This window comes from Hoplias malabaricus, chromosome 3, assembly GCF_029633855.1.
Source record: "Hoplias malabaricus isolate fHopMal1 chromosome 3, fHopMal1.hap1, whole genome shotgun sequence".
Classification (NCBI taxonomy): domain Eukaryota; kingdom Metazoa; phylum Chordata; class Actinopteri; order Characiformes; family Erythrinidae; genus Hoplias; species Hoplias malabaricus.
In genome coordinates this window covers 59,759,920-59,785,667 of record NC_089802.1, presented here as the reverse complement: position 1 = coordinate 59,785,667, position 25,748 = coordinate 59,759,920, and the positions used below count along the sequence as shown (strand labels likewise).

Genomic DNA, 25,748 nt, shown 5'->3' with positions numbered 1-25,748 from the left:
AGATGAGCCATCTAGTGGTGGATGGTCACCGCTGTTTGGCTCAGGTTTGGTCAAATGACCGTGCAGGTATTGCAGAAAAAAAGGACAGAAGTGAGAATTTTGCTCAGTTTACTGACTTTGTTCTGCTGAAATACAACAGGCCTCTGAGTCAGTAATCCATCTCTGACTCCCTGAAAACATGTGTATAAGATAGGCTGATCATGACCCCAAAATGAAGGACCTCACCCAACAAAAAAGTATCCTAGAATTAAGGGTAACAAACATTTCTGGGTGGTCCACAGCTCTATTAAAAAAAAAATAATAATTCAATACATAGTGACTTTAAACTCCCTGAAGGTGTTTTCTAATAGGTTTGACTATCTGTTTTTTGTCACTGTGGGATAAAACTTTCCCAAGTGCATATAGGGCATACCCAAAAACAGCATTAGCAGCCATCTTGTAGAGTCCTATCTTTATTTTTTATCTAGAGCAAAATGTAAAATATAATCTTCGACCTGCATAAGATATTAAGTGGTCCATATGCTCTGGTCCCGGCAGAATAACATAAGCATCTAAAAAAAGAGAAACCTACTTACACTGGGGCTTTTGACCATAAAAGACCAATAAACATCCAAAATAAACAAATAAATAAATAAGCCACAAAAATCCACCAAGCTAATGCATTATGCATGACTAAGCTTTAAAAAATATTCATAATTTTCCAACTATCATCAAACACCATAAACCTAAAAAATCCAAAATACTATTTTTACACTAAAAATACACTTTTTATATACTTATGAACAATATACCAATATATAAATAATACATAAGTATATTTGGCTTATCCTGCCAAGTATTCAGAAATATACTTAATAACGTATATTCTGAGTATACATGTACTTAATCATTTGATTAAGATGCATTTAAGAATAGTATAATAATATATGCCTTATACATAATGTTTATTCTGTAGTTTGGGGCTGAGAGTAAATGGGTGGAACTGTACACATTGTCAATCAACAGAGAAACAGATAAATATTCGACTAATTTTATTGACATGCTTCCAAGGACTGAGCACCATCTAAAATGTAAATAAACTGCGATGCCCCTATCCACTGGTGGCGCTGTTTGACTGCATACACTGAAAGTCTCTGTTTTGTACACAAAGAAGAGATATGAGCACAGCAGTTTGTAAGTGATAGCATAAAACAAACACAAAATAATGCTTTTCTGGTTAGGACTAAGCTTATGGTTAGGTTTAGTTTTGTAGTTAGAATAAAAAACTCATGGTTGTCAGATATTCATCATACACAACTTATGAATACTGGAAATGGTCTTTTAGTCAAATATGTTAGTTTTCACAAAAAATGTTCTGTTTGAGAATATTGTAACAGGCTTAATACATGTTATCTATTACAATTATACATGGGAGGAGTATATAACTATGCTAGTTATAGGAGCAGTACAAAACATACATAAACTAGTTTACTCAACGTTTACAGCTAAACTGTATTTAAGCTTTACATATAAATGAAATTTAAGTATAGAAAACTAAAAATAGAAATAGTACACTTATGTGTATGATATTAATATACTTACCAAATAAAATATGCTTGGGAAATAAACTTACTTAAGTATACTTAATAAAACGAATGATAAGTAATTCCTGCAGACTTTACGGAGTCCAGCCAGGTGGTTCTCGCGCTTGTGCAGTACCTGATCCCCATCCTTGTGAGATGATGCTGATAAGTGTGAGAAGGCCTGTTGAAATGCAGAGCTTCTTGACTGATGGCTTGTTTTTCTCATAACGAGGAGCACAATAGCAGCATGCTGACTGCTGCCGGTGACTTGCAGCTCTCTGGGGGCAGCGGTGTGATGACATGTGAGGTCAACTCCTGTCTGCTTGAGTCTCATCACCCTCTCACTCCTGTCAGCTTCACACAATAGCCACTAAGGTGCTCAGGACGAAGAGCGTACACTTTCAGACACACACACCACACGTTGCATGTCAGTGCTACAGGTATCTATCATCTTTCACAGATTAAAATGAGTTGTAGGCAGCACTCAAAGACCAAATAGGTTAAATTAGATCTAATAAAAGATTTTCAGACTATGAGTTGTAACATTCACACTCTACAGGTCAAGGCCCCCACACTGGTCAGGGCCCCCAGAGGACCACTATAGAGCAGGAATGATATTGGTTGCTTGCTCGTTTTCAATGCTGTAGTGACAATGATGTGGTGGTGGTGTGTCTGTGCATGTTGTGCTGGCACGAGTGGATCAGACACAGCAGTGACGCTCAAAGTTTTAAACTGTGTCCACTCACTGTCCACTCTATTAGACACAATTGTCCCGTTGGTCCACCATGTAAATATAAAGTCATAGATAGTAGCTCATCTGTTGCTGCACAGTTTGTGTTGGTCATCCTCTAGTCTATCATCGGTTTCAGCACAGGACACTGTTATATTTTTGGTTGTTAGACTATTTTTTAGTAGTAACACTGAATGTTTAAAAACTCCCGCATCACTGCTGTGCCTGATCTACTCTTACCAGCTCTACACACACACTAATATACCACATTATTGTCACTGCAGTGCTGAGAATTATCCAGCAACCAAATAACACCTGCTCTGTGTTGGTCACTGAGGAGCAGGGTGAAATGGGGATAAAAAAGTATGAAGAAAACAGATGAACTGTTGTCTGTAATTGTAGAACTACAAAGTGCACATTTATGGTATTATTTTTGGTGTAGGAGTTAACTTCATAATTCTTGGTAAATCCGCAGATTACTTCATCTCTAAAACTCTTAGTGTGAAGTATTTTCTTTGTATCTTCATCGCCCATGCCAGGGACCACCTGTGTTTTTATAGTTATATTTCATAACCTCCTGCATTTCTGTTTTTGCAGCTTAGATTAGATCTAGGACAGTGGTTACACTAGAATGGTGCTTTTTCTCAAACATGGACCTTCTCTTTATACAATTCTTTGTTTTAGGTGTTTGTGATGTTGTTTCTTGTCGTTGCTAAAAGCAACCTGTGTATATTCAGTGAACTGTAAATGTGATTTTCATAGTCAATACACCCCATACACTCTCCCTCTTCTCTTTTTCAACAAAATGAAACTTTAAAGTTGAAAGCCTGTTCTGTTCTGGTAAAAAGCCTCAGTGTAAGTAGTTTTGCCTTGTTTAGATGTTTAAGTCATGCCGTTTTATTCACTCACACACCGCCTGGATAAGGGCTTATTCATAACCACTTTATTTCCATGGCATAAAAAAATGAGTTGCAAAATCCAACTGAAGGCATATGGAGGTTTCATGAAAGCATGGAATCCACATTCATTGAGCTCATTCCCACATTCAGTTATTGTTAAGATCTTTACCAATTACAGTCATACTGTGTACAAAACATGTATTTTCATTTCATCCATGAGCTATTTTTCTTTTTACCCTCCAGGGTAGACCTCTTTCCAAGAGAGTTTCACAGATTTATTTATACAAGGAATCTCCTTTGTGAAGTTTAATTGCTTTGATGAATAAAAGTCATACCGTCATACTGTACTGCCCTGCTTCAAACCTGCAGCACCACTTTTGTCATTTTCCTTATTTTCTCTTTGTCTCCAACACATACAGCCAGACACTGACTCACACATGCATGTGAGCCCTCTGCACAACAAAGACATTAACATAGGCTTTGACTCTCACAACATTGTCTCATTACTGGTGTGTTCCTTCCAGCCATTCTCAAGAGTACAGCCAGTACATTCAGGCCACTCCCAAATAAGAGATTTTCACCCTTCTGACACATTCAGGTTGGGTAATTTTACAGTAAAGCTAGTCTAGTGGCCACACCCTGACCTTCAATGGACCCTTAATTAATTTTTGTGTTTTTTGTGTAGGTTCAGTCTTCTGATGTTTGTGGCAATATGAAAGCAATCATATGTGGGACAAAGCAGGAACACACCCTGGAGGGGGCACCAGTCCTTCACAGGGTAAGGCACACTCACACATTCACTCAGACACTTTTGAGTCACCAATCCACCTACCAATGTGTGTTTTTGGACTGTGGGAGGAAACCCACAGAGAGACAGGGAGAACATCTCACAGTCATCCAGAGCTGGGATCGAACCCACAACCCCAGGATCCTAGAGCTGTGTGACAACGACTCTACATGTCACACCACTGTGCCACACTCATGAATTAATTTTAATACTTCTGCATGCTTGCTAGACATCATTACATTGGGAACTTCAATTTCCCTCATAAACTAACCTAGCAGTAGTAAACTACAGTTTCTGTAGCTGGTGTTATGTAATAATGTATAAATCCATTCATTCATTGTCTCTAACTGCTTATCCAGTTCAGGGTCATGGTGGGTCCTACCTAGAATCACTGGGAGCAAGGTAGTGTGACACACACTCACTCAAACACCATCAAACAACATGCGTTTTTGGACCATGGGAGGACACTGGAGCACTTGGAGGAAACCCGCGCAGACACTGGGAGAACACACCACACTCCTCACAGACATTCACCCGGAACGGCACTTGGACCCCCAACCCCAGACCCTGGATTGTGTGACAGCTACACTACATGTTGCACCACTGTGCTGCCCTTTCATTCATTCATTCATTCATTATCTGTAACCGCTTATCCAATTCAGGGTCCAGAGCCTACCTGGAATCATTGGGCGCAAGGCAGGAATACACCCTGGAGGGGGCGCCAGTCCTTCACAGGGCAACACACACACAGTCACACATTCACTCCTTCGGACACTTTGGAGTCGCCAATCCACCTACCAACATGTGTTTTTGGACTGTGGGAGGAAACCGGAGCACCCAGAGGAAACCCACGCAGACACGGAATCGAACCCACAACCTCCAGGTCCCTGGAGCTGTGTGACTGCGACACTACCTGCTGCACCACCGTGCCGCCCTGTGCTGCCCTATTAATCATTTTATTTTGTTGCACTGCTAAGAAAATTTGCTTGTAGGACAAGAGTTCATATGGTATATACCAGTATATTGGTTTATATTTGGTTTAAACTGAAAGAAGAATAATTACAGAGTCACAAGAGGGTCTGTGTACTGTCCCAGTAAAGCCTAAAATAGTCAAAAATCTGGGCAGCTGTAGATTTAGGAGATTTAGGACCACATGATTTTTTTTTTATTTTTACATATGTCACAATATGTTCAAAGCACAAGCCATGTTACAAAATGTTCTTTGCATGTGACATGCAAGAAGACATTTCCATCAGAAAACTATTTCGTGCAGCTAGGAGTGTGCATTATTAAGTTTCATTTTGAAGGCTTTTATGGCCCTGGGCAAACATAAAGCCAAATTTTATTTCTAAGTAGACTAATCTTGCTTTTGATCTTTATTTGATTCACACACATTAGGCTAACATTCCCTGGATGTACACTGAACAGTAAGTAAATAAGAACCTAACCTGACCTTCATTAAGAAGTCATTATTTAAAAGTTAGATAATGTTGGGAGGTAGCTATTAGCACAACAGTGGTTATGATTCACAATAGCATATGTAGTGTCTGTGTTTACTTCCTGCTCAGAGTGTTGTGTTTATTTCTGCTTCAGTGATGTAGCAGAATTGGACTGGGGTGGGGTCAGTCATCCATGCACTTTGGAATAGTAGTACCGCTCCCAGATTGTTTTAAGATATGTTTGAGAAATGTCTTAAAATGTGTTTTCGTGTTATGTAGTTTGTGTTAAATGAATCTTCTGTACTTATTAGCATTAGCCTTTTAGCTTCAGTGCAACATGTAATGCAAAACGTAACCATGTATTGATGAGAAATGTATGACCTCTGGAAACCAGTGCTGGCTCAGCATTAACCTGAGAATATATGGGATGACATAGTTATAGACAACTGGTCAGCTCTTATTTTAGTATAATTATATTATAATCTGAAAACGTTGATAGATTATACTCAGCTAGTCACAGCATTCATGTACTGAAGCAAAACTGTCATTAATAAAGCCTATTGGCCACAGAGGTTGTTTGCATTCCTCCAGCATAAGAACCCATATATTCCCACAGCAGTCTCTAGTGATGCTATCTGTAATCTTGCGATGCTATACTGATATACCATGCCAGAGCTCAAATAGATAGCTTGAAGGACAGAGACAGAGAATGCCTTTCATTAATTTTGTGGAGTTCCTGATCATGTATTTCTTCAGTGAAACTGAGAAAAACTAATTTATTTTTTATTAGTATGTTATAGCTTTAGTAGCCAGACAGTGAATTGAATGCATTGTTTTATTTTATTAGTGATATTTGCCCCATCCTTGCCTCTGCAACATGACTAAGTGTATTTACTGGTTTGGCAATGAGGAAATAATAAAAAGAAATCTGTGCATGCCCACGTTAAACTAGAGAGTTGGAGCCAACCAACAGTCAAACCGGGATATCAAAAAATCAATCAGTTTTTGTGGAATGCCAAAACATAAGATAAAATGAGTCATTCATTCTTATCCTAGACTTATCCCACCTTCTCTTCTAAGTCAATGAAAATGCTGGATTTACATTTATGTGAAGAGCACAAAGGCTAAACAAATGATAATGAGAAGGGAGAAACACACGTACTAAACAGCACTGTCAAAAAAAAACTTTTGCTCCCTTGCTTCTCACTGTTTTGCACTCAGTTTGGGGTGAACAGTGGCTCATTCTCATTTAAAGGAGTGGGTTCTGAAACCAGTACAAAGTTGTCGTATTAAATCTGTACAGGTTTATTTAGACACAGGGCAAACTGTGCTGTGGTGCTTGATCCTTGTGTCAATTTGACCAAAACATTTCATTAAGACTTCAGAAAGCAGAAAGTTGACTTGGAAATGGGGTGTAATATATTCCCTTTAAGTTGGCTGATTTTATGAATCTAGTGTCACCATTTATGGTGGGATGGAGCCAGCAGAATGTAACCGCAGCACCAATTAAAGTAAAAATTATGGTTAAGAACTCGTGAGTAAGAAGCCAATTTCAGCCTCATTTTAAGTCATAGCTCAGTGTAAAAAACACATTTAATGGCAGGTTTGGAATCTGATGTAAACCTGTTGTCACATATCTTCAGAATCTGACCAAGTAAGTTAACTACTCTGTCCATTTTTTTCTTTTTATGTGCTAAAATAATGCTCCATATTTATTATAACATAGTAAATCAATTACTGCAGGTGCATGAAGCAAAAAAATAAATAAATAAATAAATTATTGACACACAGTGCTTAAAATCAGACAAAACTTAGAAAAACGAAAATGTATTAATAAAATAAAGTATAAAAAGATCCAACCACAAACCCAGCAAACATTTCAGCTTCTTGCTATTATCAGCGCTCATGACACTTAAAGGTAATTTTATGAAGCAGTATTGGCTACAGTTGGTGAGTAGTTTTTTGTTCAGTTGAATCCACTGGAAAAAAAAGTGTACTTAAATTATTTTAGAAAAACTAATTTGTAGTAAGTGTGGCGCGGCGGGTAGTGCCACAGTCACACAGGGACTTGGAGGTTGTGCATTCAAGTCCTGCTCTGGGTGACTGTCTGTGAGGAGTTTGGTGTGTTCTTCCCGAGTCCGCGTGGGTTTCCTCCCACTGTCCAAAAACACGTTTGTAGGTGGATTGGTGATGTTATTTAATTTGTGTTACCTTCTGCATAATATATGCTTCCTCTATAGTGAGGATTACCACAAGACCACTACAGGGCAGGTTTTTATTTAGGTGGCAGATCAATCTCATGTTGATGTGTTTGTGTGTCTTCCACTGGTGCGAGTGGATCAGACACAGCAGTGGCCTCACTGACCACTATACTAGACACACCTTCCTTGTTATTCCAACTTGTAAATGTAAAGTCAGAATCAGTAGCTCATTACAAAGTAATCCTGTTGCTAAACAAGTTTGTTATTAATCCCCTAGTCCTCCTTTTGTGCAAATGTCACCACCATGTCAATGTACACACAGTGCTGAGAATGATCCACCACTACTGATCATTGAAAAACATGATGAAATGGGGTTAACAGCATATGCAGGGCAACAGCTAGAGTCACTAAAAAGTAATATTTGTTTGATTTTCATTGCTGAAGCCAAAATAATCTGTCTCTTTACAGGTTAGGAGCCTTGATGTACTCTCTCTTAAATCATATAAATAGTGTTCCATGGATTGCTTTTTCATGGATTGCACAACATTCAGCAGAAGTTGTATTCAATGCATTGGTTACATCACACATTGACTATTGCAATACACTTCTTGCAGAAATTCTCACTAAACTCAGTCAATGATTTGAGCTCATCCAGAAGTCTGCAGCACAAACCATTCCACATTCCAAGTCAACTGAACATGTTACACACTTGCTGATTCAGCTGTACTATACCAGTATCCTAAGCTGCACCCAAACACACTTCCACTTCATATCTACATATTTGATTCTTTTACAAAATTCAAAACTGCCCGTAAATCTAATTCTTTGAACTAGTTTGCTCAATATTATTCTAAATAAATCAAATATAATTATGGTGTTTTGCTCAATTAAGGTTTTTATTGATGTTTTAATGAATTAATATATAACATATGGCATATAACACACACTCAACTGGCAGCTGGCTATGCTGACTGACAGGTGACGTTATCTGCTAGGAACCTGGCCCACCTAACATTACTTACAAACACCCACACACACATGCACACATACGAGTCCCTCTTCCCAGATCATCTTTCATTCACTGCCATAGCTACGGAAATTCCTTAAGCCCAGCCAATTAAAATTAAGAATTACATGGCTTTTGCCTGTAATTGAGTCAAGCAAAGTTGTCTTGGATACAACAGATGTCTGTTGAGATCCAGTGGAAACAAGTTATTGAGAATCCCATTTTCTTACCTATGACTCATGTCGGAACTTTAACAAAGCAACATGGGCATCTTTTACTGTAATCCTCTCAGCATCACTCCTGCCAACTGCAAATGTATTCCTCCAGCAAAGCTGTTAATGCAGCCAGTAAACAGCAAGAAATATGTAATATGTAATGTAGTTAATAATATAATCTCCTAATATGATATAGGCAGGTGCAAGTAATATTCACAAACTATGTTTTGAATTTGGACCAAGGGAGAGCATAACGTAATCAATGTAGATCATTTTTTAAATTTGGCTTGCTGACTCAATGGACACATTACAGCTGAAGAGTTTTGCAATATTTCTTTGTAAATAATGGGCCAGTTTTATATTCAATGTTTTTGATTGTCAGGAAAATGTACAGATATTTGCTTGTTTAGCCATACAGATTATTACATACATATGCGTACATTTAATTTTCAAAAGCAGTGGAAATGTAGGATTTCGACACTAACATTAATAGCTGGAATTAATAACATTCTTTACAAATAAATTCTATAATGGTAGGACCAAATACTTTTTATAAAGGTGCATATTCAGTCAACAGGCAAAAAATACAGGCCAGTGTGTTAGTTTCATAACATAACACATTACACAGATTGTACAGTAGTTGTTTTGTTTGTTGTCATTATACATGTCATTAATTAGGCATCCCAAATCATCCATCAATGAAAAAAGTGACAGCAGCAGAGACATGGGTGCTCTGTTGTGGCAAGACATTGGTCCAGGTGTGCACTGTATGTTCCTGTCCTGGCTTTCAAAAAGGTTCATGGAATACAATTATGATTCAAAATATAGATGGAAAGGAAATACTGTAATTAACTGCACTGCAATCTGATGTGAATGGCTCAATGTGGAAACCATTTTTACTCAGAACGTCCGTCACACTAACATCCTTATATTGGTCTTTGAACAAATATATTTTTACATTTCCAAGACCTCCAAATGAAAACATGCTTTATTTAGAAATGGAAGCAGTCTTTTGGCCTCAGCAGTCCACTGGTCATCTGCAGAAATGAGGAAAGGGTGACGTAGGAACATGCAGGATGTCACTTGTGAGGCCAAATCTCTCAAATCGTAACTTGCATTCTTCTGTCACTCTCGCCAAAAGTTTACATCATAGGATCTTCATGCATTTTTGTTTTTTTCATTGTTTTTGTTACTTAGGAATATTCAGTTTTCTTCCTTGTATATCATGTTCAAACAAGGCCAGTTTAAACAGGAAGATTTAACTGCTTTTTACATGTATATATGTATGGTGCTTTACTTGACATTACAAACTAACTGATTTAGATGAGACATAATGTCACATAAAAATGCACAACTACCATTTCTGTAACATCATTCAGAATTTCAGAAAAACCAGTTCACATCATGATGCAGCAACTTGTCATGATGTGATTGCCTACAGCAGGGCCCTGAACATGCAGTACTGCAAACTGAAACGCTGCCAAATGAAGTTCACAAGTTTCATGACTGTATCCATGAAGTCTTCCGTTTTCCCACACACCACTTTGGCTTTTCTATGTCTGTACTATCACAAGACAGGTCAGTGACGATGGCATGATATCAGCTTTCTTTAGATGTGAGAGAATCTAACAAACCATGACCATGTCTTTTGTTTTTTCATCATGGCTTAAAACTACTTCCACCACATCAAACACTTCATTATCAACTCAGTATCCGTGAAAGGTTTCTTAGCTTTTGCTAATTTCCACAAAACTTGCAAGAAAGCTGTTTCTACATTTTCCTGTGGAGATGTTGTCTTATGCATGATAGAAGGAGAATGATTTGAGGCTTCAAACTTGCAATCCTTTGTCTTCAACTCTGAATTTGCTAGGAAGTTGTTAGTGAAATGCCTGTGGCATGTTTGAAAGTATCGCTTTATGTAAGCCACCTTGCATACTGCTACAGTTTGAGAGCATAGTAAACAAACTGGCTTAGCGTGCATGGTCTGGTAAAATAAAAAAAACGTATAGGTCTATACAGTACTGAACTGCATATTTTTGTTTTAGCGCTTGCTGTTTTTGTACATATTCTGTGTTCCACAGTATTAGCTTATCATAGCCACTTTGCTTTTTTGTTTGTCTGTTTGTTTTAACAGCTAGTAAAATAAATGAATATGCCTAGGTGGTGGCAGTGGGGCAACAATTTGACTCTCAGTTTGTCAGGAGGGTCATAATTTTTTCTTTAATTGTATCCTTTTACATTATGAAATATTTTTGGAACAAAGGTATTGTTTGTGTAAAATAGGATATTCCTTATATTTTATTGTTAACACTCAGAAAACCTTGCCCCTTCCTAGTGAAATAATTTTATGTTCCAGTTTAGGTGTTTACCAACTGCTTCATTGTGGGGAATTTGTGGCCCTTCATTTAGATATATTACATATATGTGCACTGAATGTAACGCCGGGCGGCACGGTGGCGCAGCAGGTAGTGTCGCTGTCACACAGCTCCAGGGGCCTGGAGGTTGTGGGTTCGATTCCTGCTCCGGGTGACTGTCTGTGAGGAGTTGGTGTGTTCTCCCCGTGTCCGCGTGGGTTTCCCCGGGTGCGCCGGTTTATATATATATATAATATATATATATATTATGTGAATAGTGGATGACCGCCAGGGCGGTGCCAAAAGTGGATGTATCCCTGCCGTGCCACGGCCAACCGAGAGCGTATGCCAACGAAGTCACTCACGTGACACAGCGTGAGAATCCCACGCAGTATATAACTGCTTGGATCACGCTGTACTGCCTCAGGGACCTGGATCTTCTCGCCTCTCCGAGTGACCAGGAACCCTGGCGGTCATCCACTATTCACATAACCACGGTTACATACGTAACCAGCGTTATGTTTCATATCTCCAGACTGCCAGGGCGGTGCCAAAAGTGGATGACGTGTATCAACGATGTCACGAGGAGGATTATTGACAGTCTGCGGCCCGGGATAGAACTGCTGTAGACAGCCCCTCCGCAGCTGCGATGTTCACACTATAAAATTGGGAGAAGGTGCACGGTGTGGACCACGTAGCCGCCGTGCATATCTCCTGCAAGGAAACACCTCGGAGTGCAGCCCAGGAAGTTGCAACACCCCGGACAGAATGGCCCGTGATATGGTAAGGCATCTGGAGGCTTGCAGCCTCATAAGCCCCTCGAATAACGTCCACAAGCCAATGGGACAGTCGTTGTTTAGACAGTGCCATCCCCAGCTTGGCGGCAGAGAAGCAAACAAACAGCTGATCGGTCTTCCTTACATTAGCCGTAGCGGTTACATAGGCCCTAAGGGCACGCACAGGGCAAAGTAAGGACCGCCTTGCATCAGAATGGTCTGTGTAGGCGGGAAGGTCGATGGCCTGATTCACAAAGGCAGGTTCCAAAATCTTAGGCAGGAAGGCAGTGTTCAGCCTCAACCTGACGCTAGAATCATTTATGCCCCACTGCAGGCATAAGGGGCTGATGGACATAGCATGGAGCTCACACCTCCGCTTAACTGTGCAAACGGCTAGTAAAAAAGTGGTCTTCAGGGAGATCCACTTGAGGCTCGCCTGTTCCAATGGCTCAAAAGGTGCCTGACAAAGGCTGTCTAGCACCAGTGAAAGGTCCCAAGGTGGAGACCGAAGTGTACGAGGCGGGACCAGTCGTCTCGCCCCCTTCAAGAAGGACGTAATCACCTCCTGAGAACCCAATGAAACACCATCAGACAGCACCAAGTGGTGCGACAGGGCGGCCACGTACACCTTAAGTGTAGAGGGAGACTTCCCTTCATTCAGTTGTGACTGCAAGAAGGACAGAACTGTCTGTAGCGTGCATGAATGTGGGTCCAAACCTTGGCCAGCGCACCAGACCTCAAAAAACTTCCATCTGCCCTTGTAAAGGACACGAGTAGAGGGGGCCCTAGAATTATCAATAGTGTGTTGCACCTGGGGAAAACACAACTCTAGCCCAGTGGGGGCCCTAAGGGCCACAGCCACAGTCGAAGCCGTTCTGGCTGGGGGTGCCACACCTGTCCTCTCAGTTGTGAGAGCAGATCTGTACGACTCGGTAGCTCCCATGGTGTACCTTGAACCAGGGAAAGCAGAAGAGGAAACCATGGCTGGTATGGCCATTGAGGTGTCACCAAGAGAACCCGATGGTTTTCCCAGCGTACTCTGTCCAAGAGAGCTGGAAGTAGTGGAAAGGGAGGAAAGGCATAGAGTAGTGCCCTCGGCCAGTCGTGGGCTAGGGCATCCTCGCCCAGTGGGCTGTCTTGCGGCTCTTCCGAAAACCACAGGGGGCAATGCGTGGTGTCCCGTGAGGCGAAGAGATCCACCTGAGCTTTCCCGAACAACTTCCACACTGACTGAATCACCTCGGGATGCAGTCTCCACCGTCCTGAGTGTATGGTGTGGCGGGAGAGGGTGTCCGCTACGTTGTTGGAGGAGCCAGCCACATGTGCTGCTCTGAGAGACAGGAATCTTGGGTAAGCCCATGTCCACAGACCCTGGGCAATGCTCAGGAGCTCCCGGGATCTCGTTCCGCCAAAGTGATTCACATAATACACCGCTGACATGTTGTCTGAGCGTACCAAGACATGCCTCCCCTGGAGAATGGGAAGAAAATGTCTCAGAGCAAGCCATATTGCCCGCAGTTCCAGCGTGTTGATGTGGCTCTGGGCCTGCCGGTCGGACCAGAGTCCCTGAACTGCCCTGTGATGACATACTGCGCGTCTGTGGTAATCACTTCCCTGCGGGAGGGGATGCACCCCAGCCTGACACCTGACTGGAGGAAGGTGACCGAGGTCCATATGTTCATGGCAGAAACACATTCTCCTGAAATGTGGACAAGAAAATGCCTGTGACGCACTGCGTCCAGCCTTAAGCTGGTGATCCACATCTGGAAGGGTCGGATGTGGAGCCTCCCCAGTGCCACCACCTGTGAGGCTGCGGTAAGCAGTCCCTGTAGCCGCAAGAGATCCAAAAACCGGACCTTGCGTCCTAGTTTGAAGCGGCGGATGGCGCAGAGTATGGCTCGAGCACGAGCCCAAGGGAGGGACGCTCTCATAAGGTGTGAGTCCAGCACCATTCCCAGAAAGGTGATGGTTTGGGTCGGAGTGAGCAAGCACTTGCCCCAATTTACAGTGAACCCCAGTGCCTGTATGTGCTGCAGCAACTGGAGTGTGTCCTTGTGCGCACGCTGTTCTGTCGGGGCGCACACGAGCCAATCGTCGAGGTAAGGCAGAATTTTCAGTCCCTCTGCCATAAGTGGGGACAGTGCGGCACGTACGCACCTTGTGAAAACCCTGGGAGCCAGGGAGAGGCCGAATGGTAAGACACGAAATTGGTACACCTTCTGATTGAAGGCAAACCGGAGGAAGCACCTGTGCTCCGGAGCAATGGGAACATGAAAGTAGGCGTCTGCAAGGTCGACAAGTGTGAACCATTCTGCCTTGTCGATCATACGAAGGGTGACCGCTGTGTGCAACATCCGGAACGGTAGAACCTTTAAATAGGCATTTAGCCGCCGGAGGTCTAAAATGGGTCTGAGCCCACCATCCTTTTTGGGAACTACAAAGTAAACAGAGTAAAAACCCTCTGTCTGAACATGAGGGGCCACTAACTCTATGGCTCCCTTGTCCAGGAGAACTCGAACTTCCTGGGAGAGCCTTGCTGCCCGGTGTGGGTCTTGAACTCTGGTAAACAGTGGGCGAGAACTTAGGGGTGGCCGGCGGCGAAACTGCAGCCTGTAACCCCTCGACATGGTCCTGAGGACCCATGGATCTGAGACCGTCCTGTCCCAATAAGCTTGATGGAAAGCAGGGAGGGGTCCAGTCACCGGCCGGGATGTGTCAGCGACGATCTGCTGTAGTACCGTGGGGTACATGCCGTCTAGGAGGCCGTGCATGCCGCCTAGGGGCCGGCACGGGAACCGTGGAATCGCCTGGGCGGACCTGGGGAGCTGGAGTGCTAATCCGCCGTCCTCGGTCATGACTCCGCACTCTGTGAGAGACGAAAGCTCTGTGATTGTCCCACGCCATGAAGTTTCCGTGCTTCTGTGAGGGAGGAGCGGCGCTCCAGGGCTTCCTTGGCTGCAGGGCCAAAGAGATAACCAGGAGCCAGGGGTACTGATCGTAGTGTGGCACGGCACGGCTCGGGCAGCGAGGACTGGGCCAGCCACACTTGACGACGAGCATGTAGACTAGTGGCCACAAGCCGTCCAGTATCATGGGTCATATAGCCAGCTGTTAAAAGAGCCAGATTCAGCAATTCTTCTGGAGCGGTGGGTTCCTCTGCGATAGCAGGAGGGTTCTGAAGGGCTATGAGCAGGATGCATAGCGTGTTGAGCAGCCTACCCAGCCGTGTCGCTGAATTATGCAGTTTAACAACCATTTCGTCCGTGCGTCTGCATTCCACACTGGGGCAGCGGGGCTCCTGACGAAGAGCCTCATCTGGTGAAACCACTGTTGAGGCTACACAGGAGTCGATAGGCGGCATGTTCGCTAAACCGTATTCAGCCGCTCCAGACATGGAAGATAGCATGCGAGCCGTATCTGTCGGACGACATGCTCTCTCACTACGAAAGGCGGCAGAGAATTCCGCCACAAAATCCTGACATGGGGGTACTGCAAGTCCGTCTGCCTCCAAGCGCTTAAACAGAGCGTTAGAGCGCAAGCATTCTGCCGCTGGGGTATCTAGGCCCAGCCTGGCCAGGGCTAGTTTCAATGTCTTTTCCACCGAAGACCTGCGTGAAGACGCCGCAGGGGTTTCTCCATCCTCTCTAGCTCCACTCGAAGAGAAAGAGCGAGGCGGCAGTGGGGAGCTCGGGTTTAGAGTAAGGGCCTCAGTCTCACGACCACTAGGTGGCATGGTCGGGAACCCCATGTCCGATGCAACCGTGGAAAGAATATCTAAGTCCGGCTCCGGAGGCAGCAACCCAGAGTCCTGAGAATCCACAGAGGCTTCTTCCGACTGCCTCTGATTCCTGGCGTTCCTGGCGTTCCTGGCGAATGGCCAAGGGCATCACCGCGCAATCAATGCACGGGTCCGTAAGTGCCTCGCGCAGGTGGTCCAGGCCCAGACACGACGGGCACAGTCGGTGTCCATCGTTGGGCTCCAAAATGGAGGGGCAGTGAATACAGCTAATCTGAGATAGCATTGCCAAGGAAAAAAAACCTCTGCGTCACAAAAGCCGTTCCTTACCGGCGTATACTGCGTGGCCTCAGTGGATTCGGTGTACCGAACACTGAGGAGCAGAAAGGAAAAACGCGTCGATGCCTAGCGCTGTAGCCCTCGGTGTACCGCGGCTTGTGCGTCTAAAGGCTGGAGAAAAGTACTCACCCGTTAGGTTCGCGGTGATTCGTACTGCATATAGGCTCGTACCTAAGCACTGGTGTACCAGGCTATGTATGGCGGTCGGCTGACGTATCCCTCGAAGAGACGTGAAGAGAAGAAAAAATAAACAGCTCTAGAGGTCGGGAAAAATTCCGAAGCTCAAGGCGAGCTGCGCTCAATCGGCTTCCAAGGCGAGAAGAGAAGGAGGCAGTACAGCGTGATCCGAGCAGTTATATACTGCGTGGGATTCTCACGCTGTGTCACGTGAGTGACTTCGTTGGCATACGCTCTCGGTTGGCCGTGGCACGGCAGGGATACATCCACTTTTGGCACCGCCCTGGCGGTCAGGAGATATGAAACATAACTCTCATCCTGTATGTGACAGACTAGGATTTAAACTGTGAATGAATGACAGATACACTTATATACAACTCCTATATTGTAGACTCCTTAAGCACTTTACATTATTTGGACAACAGGGAGTCGCCATAACCACCACCAAAGTGCAGCATCCACCTGAATAATTCAACAACAGCCAGTCTGCCGTAGTAAACTCACTCAGCTTTTAAGTAGAAAAGAATCATGTGAGAATGATTGAGCCACATGACTGAGATGAAGATGATAAGATCAGAAGTGACCATAGAGGCACATTCAGCCTGGACATCAGAGTAACAGCAGTTATTGAGGAAGTTTTAAACTTCTTTAAAACTGTCAGGCATCAGGACCACATTTTCAGTGCAGTGTCCCTGTAACTGCAGACGTGCATTAGGAGTCACATAGATCATGAGGGAAGATGCCTCCTTTTGCCCACAGGAGCACCACCTCAAGCAGCAACGCAAGCTTTTCCTAGTACTGGCCAGGACAGACCTGATTAGCTTAGGAGATTTGCACATTCTGATGTCCAGTCACTATGGCTGTCTGCCTGCTCTAGCAGGGGGACCATATAGATCAGTAAGAGTCATTGGTAGTTCTCCCAATGCTACATTATCTTATGTTTGTAACATGATTAAAACTGTAAGTTGCTCTGGATACATGTCTGTTAACGGTAATTTTCTGAAGGTGTCTCGTTGTTACCTTGTTAGATTGTTTAGACAGATGTCTAAAACAGATTAGGATTAGTCACCACAACTACACTGAAGGATCACTGAATTACAAACTCTTGCCTTGTATCTACACCCATTGTTCATTTTATCAGATCCACTGACCATACAGGAGCACTTTGTAGTTCTACAATTACAGACTGTAGTCCAGCTGTTTCTCTACATACTTTCTATACTATCTCCATTTCATCTGTTTAATTAGTGGTCAGGACCCCCACGAAGTAGGTCTGGTTTTGGTGGTGGATCATCCTCAGGGCTGCAGTGACACTGACATGAAGGTGGTGTGTTTCACTGGTACGAGTGGATCAGACACAGCAGTGCTGCCCGGGCTATTAGATACATTGGTCCACCTTGTAGATGTAAAGTCAAGGACAGCAGCTCATGATTTGCTGCACAGTTTGTTGGTCGTCCTTCGTTGAGTATCAGCACTGTTGTGCCTGATTCACTCGTACCAGCACAACACATATTAACACACGACCAAATCAGTGTCATGGCAGCACTTAGATTGATCCACCACCCAAAACATACCTGCTCTGTGGGTGTCCTGACCATTGAAGAGCAGGGTGAAATGGGTATGAAAATGTATTCATAAAAACAGGTGGACTACCGGTGGAATAAACTGATGACTTCCACAAGGTTCTGAAGCAGTAGAGAATCAGGTGTTGTTTTGACATATGTAGACTTCCTGCTGCAAACTTTACAGACAGCAGTCTACGAAAATGTACTCCAACTAGCCACCACAACAATTTGTTACTGAACTGCGAATTCCTTTTTGGTCTGGCAGGCCTTGGCTGAACTATTTGCTTGGATTCATGCATCCCTTCATATCATCTCACCATGTTTTATTTTTAAAACCTATCCAGTGACAAAGGGCACCTCAGACCCTCTCTTAGATTACCCCGGGATGGGTGCTGGTTCATGGGCCTGGGATAAAATGTCGTTGGGATGCCACTGAACATCATAATGTGCTACGCATACATCCACTTTAACAGGTTGAGGGGCAGACCAATCACACTTGTCACTCCGTTGCTTGGATACGGCTCTCCTGGGTTGCTAAACACCAGGCCTTACGTTTTACATCATGGGCTATTTTTCTGAAAGTTGGAATATCAAAGATAGGGTTACCTCATAGAAGTGCTGAGCTTGGGACACCTGCTCAGATGTGTATGAGAGCTGTTAAAATAGGCCTCTCTTCACACTCTACACTGTACTCACTCCTGCCACATAGCAGCCCACTCTCTCTTCTGCTCCTGCTGTTGTTGCTGATGCAAACATTTGCTATCAAACGTGAACTGGTGAAATTGAATGTGACATTTCACAGTTTTGTTGAAGCTTTTGATGTGGGAGCCTTTTTTCTGATCACTCAATGCTGGTATTAAAGCCGGCATATTCATTAGATCAGTGAAATTCAAGAGAGATTAGGTGTATCCCAGAAAATGGCACAACCACAAACAGGAGAGTGTTGCCAAGATTTATACAGAAATTCAAAGCAAGCCAAAGCCAAATTGGATTTCAGTGACTGATAGCTTGTGGCTGTTAGACTTTGACTGACAGTGTTAACCTCATCTCTGTGGCAAGTACTGTTGGCATGAATATTAAAAATCATGTTTACCATCTTTGTGATTCAAAGAGGTTCTGTGTAAATGACAGTAAGGCAAAACACAATCTTGTCACCACTATTGTAATTTTCTAAACAAAATTAAGTACACATCCTCTAAAAATAACACACTCCTACAATCTCAGAATAACTGTCACTGTGGTCATACGCGCAGTGGTAAATATTCAGTACCTTGGTATTTTCTATCTTTGTTTTAGATTTGTTGTGTTAATTTCATACACCTACCTCACATCTGGCAATTATATATTTGTATAATTAAAGCTTACAAATATTCCCTTTCCTTCTTCAGAAGTAAATATAATGTACTTTTAGGGAACACAACTGGATTTCAAAACCACTGTTGTACTTTTTAAGGTACATTAATACTGTTTGTTTCTTTAGTGGCAATAATGTACAGTACTTTTTTTCTGCTAGTGTACACATTTTAATTGTCGGTAAGCCGATTTGCAGTATGCTAAACTTGACGGTTTTTTGCATGAGTACCTCCACTATTCATCTGTACACACACACTGCTGTTTTTCTACTACAGCAATTATGTCAGGTACTGTCTGTTACCCTTGGTTTATTTATTCATTCCAACACTGAGTTCCTTAACATTTTAAATCCTGACCTATGAAATAATATATCTATTTTATGTTTAAAAATCACATTTTATTGGTCATTTCATTAAAAATAATTAATAAATAATCAAAATATTGCTCCATATTTATTTTTGGATTATATACCAAAAACTATTGGAAACAAATGTGAGTGCACTAAATACTCAAATTAAATGAAATGCATTTTTGTGTCTTAAAATTTCTTCAATTTAGCAAAATCGTTGTTTGGTGGGGGGAGCTGAAACACCGCCCAAGAGATGTAAGAATTTTTTGGTATGTTTTCATTAGTTAATGAAACAGACAGGTACATAAATCATATATCATATTGGATAAGCCTTGGGATTTAGGGTTAAATAAAATGTTTTTATTTATGTTTGTTTCCTTTGACTCCTTTTAAAATAAAGTACCATGATTATACACCTTGACATGGTTTAGCAGGTGTCCTTTGGCAGCGACCAACAAAAACCTGTTCCTGTTAATTCTGTGCATTAAAATCAATGTTGGGTGTTGTGAATCAGTGAAAACCTAAAAAACCAGTTCAGCCTTCAAGTAAGATGAAACAAACAATGACAAAAGAAGAAAAAAACAACACACAAACAAGTCTGGTTCCCACAAAAGCTCTCTTGGCATCATGCCGTTTTTTTGCAGCCAAAGGCAATGTGAATTTTTTCCCAGCATCTGTGTAAGGTGGAGAAGTCATTACACACCACTGTGTCTAAATTGATTCACTGCAGTATACAGGTGCATTCAAACGTTCATTCAAACCCCTAATGTGTCAAAGAAGGAAAACTCCTTTTAATACTGTTTAAATACACCTGTCATGTTTTTTAAATTAGCTTTGACAGGCGTTTCCCACGTACAATATGCTGATTCAGCAACTGCTGGGATAATGTAGAGGCAGTGATTTTCACTTCATCATTTGATGCTGTAACATTTCTCTAAGGTGCCTTATGTTACGTGAAATGTTTCAGTGTAAAGAAGATGTTCTTGGCATTTTAATACACTTCATAATAATTTATTCATTTTTTAAAAATGTTACTTATACTTGGTTCTGTTATAATTATTCAAATTTTGCAGATTGCAAAAAAATATATATCTCCAAAATAGTAACTATATATGAGAAAGAAAAAAAAACATTCTTAATTTTCACTGGAAGTCAAAATAAAAGGTTTTATTCCAAGTAATTTTGGAAGGTTTCATAATAAATTTTCACAAAATGTGAAGGACACCTATTGTTCATAATGATGTAGTGAACTAAAAATCAAGTGTTTTTCTTTGGACAGTGATAAAATATAAACTATAATTACAATAAACTAATAAGAGTCCTAAAATCATTCCTCTTTGAGAGATGGGAGAAACTTAAGCTCATCTCTTGCTTTATATCCCAAAAAAGTGTTTCTGAAGACAATATAACGTTAAAAGAGTCATTTACAATTGTAAATTAAAAAAAACTAAATTCAGAAGATGTTTCCTCAATGTTTTCCCATTTGCTAGCTAATCTATGAACCATTAGTGTCAGTATATGGATAATATATGGATAATATGGAGATGATATATTTCATGTATGTGTAAAAAAAGAGTGGTAAATATATGTTTACTATTAAATTGTTTAGAAGTCTCAACATGTAATTAATTTTTTTTTAGAAGTGTTACCAAACTTTGGCTTTATAATGTTCCCATTCTTTTAAGGAAATTTGGTTCCAAGTTCAGGATTAGAGGTTGCTTGCATTTTTCTCCTTTTTATGATCATGGAATTAGATTAGACTTTTCAAAAACTTCAGACCGTTTAAATGTTATCAAATGAAAAGAACAATTTAAACTAGAGAAATGACATCAAGGGGGAAACAACTGTCTATACTCTCTGGCTTTTTGGTTAGATTCTCTCTTAGTTTTTTTTTTTTTTTTTCATATTGCCAGAGTGTTCAGTTACTATTCTGACAGCTGGCATCCACTTATATTTTCTCACCACATTTCACCATGTTGCATGGCTGTATTCTCCCTGTAGGCATTTTTGTAAGGTCATGGAAGTGAATCAACATTCTGCTGTGCTCTTATCAGAAACAGATAAGTTTCAGTCTTCTGCCTGATTTGACAACAGTTCTTTGTCTCCAGATGTGTTCCATTTTGAACCGATACGGTACACGTTTTGTTATGTATTTTTTAGTTCACACTTTTGTTTGCAGCTCTCTCTCAGCTGGAGCGAGGGGCAGATTCTCTCCACTGATCCTTAAACGCTTTTCATATGTCGTCACCTTTATTTAGCCAATCAGTAGCCAGAGTTATCTGTCTATCATTCAGTGTGTAGCCAATGGCGTCACAGTCCCTCCCACAGCGGTTTGTTTTTTGGCGGCGCTGCGAGAAGCAGGTCAGAGCTGAAATACTAGGAGCTACAGCTCTGCTTTAGATAGAACTCATGTATCTTAGCTAAGTGTAGCTTTGCTTCATCTGTATCTTGTCAAAGAAATTTGCTGCTATGAGGCAATTACCCCAGACCCCTGGTTAAATCTAGCCCCCACAATCATCAATCTCTACTGACGGCCCTAGTATATCACCAAGTTCATTTGCATAAAATAGAAATTTGCTGAATTGTTCTGCCCATGCAGGAAGTCTGAATTCTTCCCATTTGAGTGAATTAGATAAAGTGCAAGATGGTGGATACAACGGCACAGTGTGTAATGGCCATGGCCTAATGGTTAGAGAACTGGTCTTGGGACTTTATCAATTTGAACCCCAAGGCCAATAGGAAAACCGGGGGCAGGAGGAGTGAAGGAACAACACAGTCCTCCTCCCTCAACATCCTTTGCTGAGATGTTCTTGAGCAAGTCACCTAAACCCCACCTGCTCCCAAGGCAGGGGATGTCTACACGCCGCTGTGGTGGTGTGAGTACTTACTGCCGCTAGTGCAATAGTGTGTTTATGTTTAAGTAAAATGTGGGTTCTACAGGGCTTGTTCCACACTGGCTGCTGAAATTTGGAATAAGGAACCATACTTTAAAGGCTACAGCAAAAAGGCTGAAGCCTGAAACTTCCTGTTATTCATTTCATCATTTTAGGATATTAACAGGGGTGTTCACCTCAGAGTCTAATTAAAAAAAAAAAAACACCATTTCCTTTAAACTCTGTTATATTCTATTGCATCAAAAACACATGTACACACACCTCAGCTCATGCAGACAGTGCTCCTCCTAATGACATTTTTGTTCATGAAAGTTCGTCCAAGTTGTGCTCAGTAAGGTTGGTGAAACTCTGAACTTGACTGAGTGTATTGCTGGGCATTGGAAGGAGCACTTTGAGGAACGTCTTAACCTGATAGACATGCCTCCTGTGCAGGAGGTAGATCCATAAGTGTCTGGGGTGTTAGACTCCATTTCCTTGGCTGAAGTCACTGAGGTGGTGGAAAAGCTTCGCAGTGGCAATGCCCCAGGAGTGGATGAGATTCGCCCAGAATTACTGAAGACCCCCGATAGTGTGGGGCCATCTTGGATGACATGTCTCTACAATATTACATGGACCTCGGGAACAGTGCATTTGGACTGGCAAACAGGATGGTTTTTAAAATAGGGCACCAGAGAAAGTGCGCCAATTATCGTGGCATCACACTTCTCAGCCTCCCTGGGAAAGTCTATACCAAGGTGCTGAAAAGAAGAATCCGTCCGATAGTCGAGCCTAGGATTTTGGAGGAACAATGCGGGTTTCGTCCTGGCCGTGGAACTATGGACCAACTCTTTATTTTTTCACAGATGATTGAAGGGGCATGGGAGTTTGCTACTCAACTTTACACATGCTTTGTGGATTTGGAGAAGGCCATGGTATGACATGGGAAAAATAATAACACCCTTAATCCTTTGGTTATTTATTATTATTTTTTAATGTTATGCAATCTTTTTTTTAGTAAGTATTCGTGCTGAATACAAATAAATGCACGTTTGCTTTTCATTGTTCTAAGGAGCTTAGAGATGCAAATATATATATATATATGTTTTTTTTCTTTTTTTTCCCATTGCATTAGCTTTTTTTTTCTTGGACAGATTGTAAATGAGTTAAATGGAATTGACTCTGCTCATGTTTAAGCAGCTGGGTTGCTGTAAACAATGGCGAGTTGCTGGGCAGTTTTAGGGTCATCCAATTGCTGGTAGTTCATAAATTATCACCTCTCAGGCACTGTACTGGATAGTGGACATTCTGGTGCATCTGGACATCCCCTTCATTAATCACAGACTAGAATACACACATACACTAACAAACAATTATACGTCTCCTGAAGTCCAGAAGGTTACTGTCTGGTGTGTGTAACTCATGCTTGTGTATGTTTGACCCTTGTGTTGCGAGGCAGGCCAGAGTCAAGGCCCAGCTCTTTAGCTGCCCCAGCGACAACTGCTTGGTGACATTCCCTACGTAAATGCTGGACTGCAATAGTCAGCTGTAATTCACACAGGAAGATGGGGCATAAAGATGAATTAAGGAAGATGATGTGTTTAAAGGCACATGTGCTGCATTCATCACTGGCCCAGGCTGATACAATTACAGATTAATGTGGGTTTAGTGTTGTGGCTCAGAGCTGTGTTGCCCTGTGCAGGGATAAGAGGGGCTTTACAGATGCGGGCCTGGAAGCGGGCCTGGAAGCAGACAGCCGCTCACAGGAGAACCTGACGTAATCATCAATGCTCTAAACAAGGCCATTCACCTCGTATGAAGTAATAGGGAAAGGGTGACAGATATCATATGCCTGCATGTTAAAAGCAATTAACAGTGTAGTGATGTAAGGGTTTCATGTGTCGTTATGAATATCAGTCGTAATCACTCCAAGCCTGTATTAGTGGTTTGAAGGTAACTTGTCCTTGTGCTAAAAGGACAGACGTGTATGGTCTCATCCACAGGGTTAAGCATGATTGATGTGCCTAAAATTGGACATACATGAAAAGCCAGAACTAATTTAATTGAATAAAATCTCTATTTGTCTGAGCCAAGACAGTGCTAATGCAGCTAACAACTTTAGTAGCTAACAACACAGTAGTAGCAACTTTGACTCCATCAGATAGCATCATCAACTGCAAGAGTTGCCTCAAATTGAATATAGTGTTAAATTTATTTGATTGTTGTTTACCATGCTGTCATTTGTCATGTGTAACGTATCCATTTTTTTTCACATTTTTTATTTCTACCTCATTTGAAACCTGTTGCTTTTCTTTTCACTGTATGTACAGCAATGGACCCATAAAAATAAAACCTTTTTTACTTTAAAAGACAATGTACATTCACAATCTAAAATTTGAATGGTGTTTTCTTATTATTTGCTAGCTCTTCAGTCGAGGGTGCTCAAATTTTTGTGTTTACATAGCCCTAGAGTCTGTAAATGCGTAAAAAGAGGTATCTCACTCCGAGGGGCAGGGTTAGGAGGATGGTTCCTACCCTCCTCCAAATGTTACATAGAGCAATTTCTGCAGTGCTCTGCCTGAAGTAGAAGTGATATAGGTTCTGTTCTCCACAGGTCATTGGATCATTGCAATGACATTGAAGCTGTAATTTTAAGTTTAAAAAATTACTTAGGGTTCCTTTCAAAGAGTGATTTTAATAATACACAGAATTAGATGATAAGAAAGTCACTTAGGGAGAGTGTGTTCAGAATAATGACCAGTAATATTACAGGAACTAATCATTCTTTTGAACCAATTGTTGTATTTACATTTTGTACTTGAATGAAAAAGATACATTTCTGAGGCATAATCCATTCTGAATTCAATCCTTCTAATAAAATATGAATCAGTGCACATGTCCCACAATTTATAAACACAACATGTTATGAATTTCTCTTCGATTATGTATTTCCCCCGTTTATTTTAATCTAAGGCTATTACACACGATATTGCTCAGGACACACTTTCACTTAAGGTATAACAAGGTGTATATTGTGTGCCCATGTTAATGAATCCCTCCCATTCTACTGTAAGTAGAATGCTTTGCAACCAATGGCGGTCCAGCAACACTCGACTGATCTAGTTAAATGATGTAAATGAGACAGCTCAGAACAGACCTGCCCAGGAGCCCTCTAGTAAGTGCGAAAGAGACAATTTTGTAGTACCTCTTTAAAACTTCAGAATATAACATTTAAAAGAAGCCAAGGCGTTTAACAGGTGAGAAATTATGGGTTTGCTGTTCAAATGCTACAGTGCCAGAGTGAACAGAGCCGCCATCACGAAGCTGTTGTTTAATTTAAAGTTTATGGTTTAAGATGGAAAGGAAAATTTCAGCCTCAAACTAAGGTTT

The 25,748-nt window shown here is 41.7% G+C and overlaps 1 protein-coding gene across 4 annotated transcripts in view; it reads left to right on the top strand.

Moving 5' to 3' along the window:
- The first annotated feature begins 1,152 nt into the window (after positions 1-1,152).
- tp63 (tumor protein p63) overlaps positions 1,153-25,748 on the top strand; it is a 100,986-nt gene continuing 76,390 nt past the window's right edge. Inside the window, exons 1-2 of one of the 4 annotated variants that reach the window (XM_066663686.1) lie at positions 1,153-1,173; positions 3,877-3,969. The gene's annotated coding sequence lies outside the window, so the exon portion shown is untranslated. Of the gene's footprint in view, positions 1,174-3,876; positions 3,970-25,431; positions 25,616-25,748 lie in introns of those variants that run through there. The other 3 variants (XM_066663688.1, XM_066663687.1, XM_066663685.1) reach the window with 3 other exon arrangements.